Below are 6,729 nucleotides of genomic sequence, written 5' to 3'. Positions count from 1 at the left end.
AAACACACACTCACATCATCCCAACACACACGCAACACTTCTCTTTTTTATGAAAACACACTCCCCAGGGGCGGCGTCTTTGTTTTGACAGCAGTTTCTGTCTCCCCCAGTGGGCAGAGAGAGAGAGAGAGAAAAAGAGAGAGAATGAGAAAAAAAGAGGGAGAGAGACAAAGAGAGACAGAAAGAGGTACAGAGTGAAACAGAGAGAGAAAGAGGGAGTGAGGGAGAGAATGAGAGTGCATTAGTGAATGGAGCTCATGAGTGCCCTGACTGTGTTGCTATGTGGAGGAAGAGCAGAGAGGGGAGAGATGGAGAGCAGAGGGAACAGGTGAGAGAGGAAGGAAGGAAGGAAGGAGTGTGGCAACAGATGAACGAGTAGATGAGAGATTGAAGCTGTGACACCATGGAGGTGTGTGTGTGTGTGTGTGCGTGTGTGTGTGTGCGTGTGTGCATTTCAAAATAAGAAGAGAAAGGTAGCAATACCTTTTCACCTACTCATATTTCCCCATGGGTGTGAAATGTGGGACTGACTCTTGGCATCCATTCATACATATGCACGCACACAGGCACACACACACACACACACACACACACACACAAACAGACACACACAGACGCATCCCCACAGACACACACACACACCCAGGCCATCTCCGGCACATATTTTCCTGTCTGCACTGAAGTACTACTCATCAAGTTCACATTAGAAAGAGTGGCAAGATGGAGAAAGAGAGACGGAAAAACAGAGAGAGACAGAGAAAGTGAAAGAGAGAAAGAAACATGGTATGATTATGGCTGCTAGGAATTAATTAGAAAGAGAGGAAAGAAAAACAGAAAGAGAGAGAGAGACCGAGAGAGTGAGAGAGAGAGAAAGAGAAGGAGAGAGAGAGAGAGAGAGAGAGAGAGAGAGAGAGAGAGAAAAAAAGACACAGGGTATGAGTATGGCTGCTAGGAATGAATTATTGGGGTTGGCTGGTGGCCTGAACATGCACCTGCGCTCTTCCACACAGTCCTCAACACACACACACACACACACACACACACACACACACAAACACACCCTGGCCTTATGTTCCCCCATCTGACCAATGTTTTGGAGAAAGAAATCAGTGCAAGTCCCTTTCTCTGACATGGCACACCTCCTCTGAGACTTTGTGCTATGTGCAACAAGAACTGTGTGGTCCACCTTAATGCATAACAATAAACAGACATGAATGGGCCTGTGAGTTGTGTCCAGGGGAGCACTTTCCCTACCACTCCTAAGTGCGTGATATCCATGGAGACTGAGGCGGAATGTTCCAGAGTGTTCCTAAATGTTTCAAAATTTTCCGTAATACCAATGTGCCTGGAAAGAGGCCATCTGAGGCAAAGATTCTAGAATGTTCACTGAAAGAGGCCATCTGAGGCAAAGATTCTAGAATGATAACTGAAAGAGGCCATCTGAGGCAAAGATTCTAGAATGTTAACTGCCTCTGTCCACTCTGTCTGAGGGGCTCATACACTGTGCACATCTTGAGCTAGTGTGATACCAGTGTAAACCAGAGGGACAGTTGGAGAGTGCAGACCTCCACCAAGGCCAGTGTGTCCTATCTCACAATGTGAAAGGATTGATCCAGATCCACTACAAAATGGAATGGATTCTTCCTTGGCCCGTGCTCAACCTCTCCACCAAGTTTCATAACAATCGGCCTGTCAGTTTTTGCATAAATCTGCTGACAGACAAACAAACAAACAAACAAACAGGCAGACAAACAAACCGAACCGAAAACATGATGTCCTTGGCAGAGGTGCTGTTCAGTAAACACTGAATACTGTATATGAACATTGTTTTAACACATTTTAGGTGAGGCTGAGGTGAAAGTTTTGCCTCACACTGACCTCCTCTGATCTCACTGAGGATGTCACACTGATCTCCCTCATTCCAACTGGAGGGATGAGGGGGCAGAGGGGGTTTGTCTCTCTGACCGCGAGCTGGATGGGCTTTAGGCCATGTCTGCCCATGGTCTGCTGGAAACTGCCTGAGGCTGAGGCTTTCACTGGGCCTGCATGCCTGCCTCCCAAAGCTTTGCTACGTGACAGTCGGAAATAACAGCACTGCCTCCCTCGCTCCCTCTCTTTAGTTGATTTCATTCCATACTTTCTTTCCATAACAATGTGGTTTCTGCATTCTACTCTTCCACCCCATGTCTCTCCCTCTCCTCTCTTCCTCCTCCTTTCTCCCTCTCCCTGTCTCCCAGTCCTTCACTCCAGCTTTCTGTTCACTACCCTTCCTCCTCTTCTTCTCACCCACCCTGGCTTCTGCGTGACCTAAAGATGCCAGAGTGCTTCAGATGCCCTTCTTTTTCTTCCAGGCAGCTACAGATACATTCTATAACATTTGGCAACATTCCGGAACACTCTGCCCCTCATCAGTTCCCAGACTCCTCAGTTTGTCTCAGGCTGCTGGGAAAGGTGCATGACCCTCCATGATCTACTCCATGGTCACTGGTCTTCTGGTTTAGCTTCTGCGCTGTCCAGGCCTTGACTTGACTGCAATATTATGGGGTGTTCACAGCACTCACAAGTGCAACAGGCTGTTTTTGGGAGTCAAAACTGTGTCATGACAGATGTTACAGAAATAAAAACAATGTTACGGTACGGACGCACACAGCACTTCACAGCACACAAACACACACACAGAAACACATACAAACGCATACAAAAACATACACACATCCTAGTTCACCAGCACATCCTTCCTTTCTACATGTGATGTAAATGACAAACAAAATGGCCTCGAGCTACATGGTAAACACTATTATCTATTTCCTTGACCTTATTACCTAACCTTGCCTGTTGCTACCACATCAAGTCGCCATTATTATCATTCAACTTCATCTCCTGCGACAATTTAATCCTGATGATAGTGGCCTTCGAGAGCACTGATGATAGATAAGTGTTTCCATAGCGTCGCTACCATGGCAATGGATGCTGATGCTGCAGCCGGCTCTGAGGAGCCAAGGCTGGACTCTTGAACTTCTAATAGGTGAGACGTGTAGTGGCATGTAATTGAGGCTGGCCTGGAGGTGGCAGCTGACGAGCCAATTACGAGAGAGACACCCATCTCCATTATGAGTTCAACCCCATCCACCCCACCTCCCCCTCCCCCCACACACACACTTAAAATGACCCGTGTAATTGCAGCAAACGATTAGAGCGTAACGGTGGAAAAAAAGACACACAATGCATTAGAAGAAGGCTTCTTAGAATCGATGTAGGAAAAAAAAAGAGAAGTGGACAGAAGGAACAAATGAAAAAAAGAAATAAAGAAAAACGGACCAAAAGAAAGAAAGAAAGAAAGAAAGGAGTCACGTGGGTGTAATCTATTTGGCCTCCATATGGGTCTGCATTTAAATGCATTGCCAGGGAGGGGAGGACAGAAGAAGGAGGCGGAGAGAGAGAGAGAGAGAGAGAGAGAGCGGGTGACATGATGGAAAATGACTGTCGTGAGAGGATGAAAAAGAGTGTGTTTTTCTTTTTAAAGGACAAAAGAAGGTCTGCATTAACATAAAGAGGCTGCTCCTAGTAGTAGTGTGAATTACACAAAGTGGATTTAGCAGATGTGAGAGAGAGAGAGAGAGAGAGAGAGAGAGAGAGAGAGAGAGAGAGAGAGAGAGAGTGAGTGGGAGACAGAGGGGGAGAGAGAGAGAGAAAAAGGAGGGAGGGAGAGAGAGATGATGGAGGGAGAGAGACAGAGGAAGAGAGAGAGGAGGCAAAGAGAGAGATGGAGGAGACCTGAATATAGTAGAAAAACAGAGAGAGGCAGACAGAGTGAAAGAAAGATAAGGATGGGGAAAAAGGGAATGAGGAGAAGAGAGGGATAGAGACAGAAATATGAGAAGAGAGCGGCAGAATGAGGGGGAGGGAGAGCTCTTCCTCTCTAGTCTGAGGGATTAACACTACTGAGTCCGAGCCTGTTTTTCACTCTCTTAGGTAGTCAGCCATGCCTTGATATTTTTGTTTATTTCACCTAACTAAAAACATTGAGGCAAAAGTGGCATGTATGATTATATTCTAGAATACCTCAGCAAATAATAACACGGGAATGAAAGGAATGTAGTAAAAAAAGATTTAATTTAAATCAAATCTAAACAAACCCTTACAAAAACATAGTTTCAGAGGTGCTCAGACTTTGTACAAAAAATACATTGTATTGTGTATGAATGTGACAAACAACAGGAAGAAAGAGAGAGAAATATATATATAAATAAAGTAATAGAAAGAGATACTGAGGGGTAAAGTTAAAGAGAGATAAAAAGAGTAATGAGGAGAGGGAAAGAAGGGAAAAGAGAGAGATAACGCACAAGAGAGAGAGAGAGAATCAGGGGGGGGGGTGTGGGGGGAAGTGCTGTCGTTTATGCTTAGCTATTTGGGTGCAGACTAACCAACATGGGTGCTCTACGATGAGAGACCCCCCCCCCCCCCTTCTACCACCCCTTCTAACCAACATGGGTGCTCTACCCCCCCCTTCTTCTTCGTGTGTGTCTTTTCTCTTTCCATTCCCCTCTTCCTTCTCCCAGCTCTCTCTCTCTCTCTCTCTCTCTCTCTCTCTCTCTCTCTCTGTTTTCTAATTACTTTCTAGTTTTCATTAAAAGTTCCATAATGGGAATTCATGACTGTAATGTATGAGTGAAATGAGATAAACTTCATCAATGCAGGCCATGCATAGCCCATAATGATGTGACAGAGGGGGAAACCAGATATTTGTTTTTCCACAAAGTGAGATTCCTATAAGCCTTTTCCTCAGTTAGGACCTACCACACACACACACACACACACACTCTTCATTGTCCATGAAGTGACACTCTATAAGGCTATAAGAGGACTGCATGTGAGGGTGACGGTAATAATAGCCTACATACACACACACACATACTTATACACACAGACACACACACGCATACACACCCACACACACACCCACACACACACACAAACCCATCTACACTTCATTAGGGGCAGTGATTAAATGCCACGGCGAAAGCAAGCTCTTGCGTCCAGACATATTAGCGGCGGCGGTTGGGCGGCTGCCCGCTCACGCACGTCTGGAGTGGCCGAAGCTGTCTCCGCACACACACACACACACACACACACACACACACACACACACACGCTCACGCACATCTGGAGTGGCCCAATCTGTCTCCGCACGCACACACACACACACACACACACACACACACACACACACGCTCACGCACGTCTGGAGTGGCCCAATCTGTCTCCGCACGCCACCACGCCGGCGGGAGAAAAGACTCCATCCTGCACCCACCCATACATGCTGGGGCGGAGGAGGAGTTGACAGGCAGAAAGAGAGAGAGGACCACATAATTGGCTGAGCCTTTTAAAGCTGGGCCAGGCTGTATTTCAGAAGCATTTTCTGATATATTTCTTGAAAATCCCTTCCCATCCCAACAGCAATGAATACATTAAATGCTCTGACAATAAAAAGAAAATAAACTGTCATCTGTGGCAGTCGCAGGGCTGTACATGAAAAGCCCAATCCAGTCTTTTCAATTGGCCGGAATGAAAGGACAGGGTGACCCACCTCCCTTTCTACCAACCTAACTGCCTACCTGCATGCACGCATTGTCTTCCACATGGCTAGGCAGACATGTTGCTAAAGTAGTCACACAAGAATGGCAGTTTTCCAGTCCTGCCGGCATCTTTCACATTTTGTCTCTAACCCAACGCAGTCTCAGGAGCGAATGATGGCGACAACTGAGGGAGTTGAATGGCCTGAAAAGTGACGCCTGCCAGTCAACTAATTATGCGGTTTGTTTTGCTTTGGGGAATTTGTTACTTTCCTGAACTATGTAGCGAGGGTAGCTAGCTACTTATTTAGCTGCCTTTATGTATTACCCCATGTGAACGACACATGAGGTAGTTGATATGGTTACCGATGACAACAAGTTGTTGCTCTCTTCTCCCCAACACTGAATGCGCTCTCGCTCTCTCTCTCTCTCTCTCTCGTGGACGTATAGTCAGGCAGTGTGTGTTCATGTGTTTTAAAGGAGTGGCTTTGACGTGAAGCCAAATTCTGTACTTTCACAATCTAGTCTGCTCTTGCTGGTGTCTCCCGGGTTACGTAGGGAGAAAGACAGACAGAAAGCAAGAGAGATAGAGGGAGACAGAGATAGATAGATAGATAGATAGATAGATAGATAGATAGATAGATAGATAGATAGATAGAGAGGAAAGGGGAGAAAGAGTGAGAGAAAGATCAAGACAGAGGGAGGATGCTATTTTCATCCAGATCCTTGTTATTTTCTTGTGCCGGCGTTTCGCTCCTTTTCTTCACCTTGGTGCCCGCAGGTGATCGGGGAGAGGGTTCAGGCGGAGACGTGAAACTATTTCCTCTCTCTTTCTCTTGTGAGCCCCTCACATAAAAACACCAAACAAAAAGAGAAAGTCTTTAGTCTTCATCCGCACAAACTCTTGATTGCCGTTGCCCCTTCGTTGACTGGGAGCTCAACTCATTCTAGTTAACTTTTATTCCTCTCTCTCTCTCTCTCTCTCTCTCTCTCTCTCTCTCTCTCTCTCTCTCCCTCCTCTCTCACTTCATCCTCACAAACTCTTGATTGCCTTTGCCCTTCGTTGACCTTGAGCTCAACTCATTCTGACAACTAGTTTACTTTTATTCCTTCACTCTCTCTCTCTCTCTTCTCTCTCTCTCTCTCTCTCTCTCTC

Source organism: Clupea harengus, chromosome 18, assembly GCF_900700415.2.
Source record: "Clupea harengus chromosome 18, Ch_v2.0.2, whole genome shotgun sequence".
Classification (NCBI taxonomy): domain Eukaryota; kingdom Metazoa; phylum Chordata; class Actinopteri; order Clupeiformes; family Clupeidae; genus Clupea; species Clupea harengus.
This window is presented reverse-complemented; position numbering follows the sequence as displayed.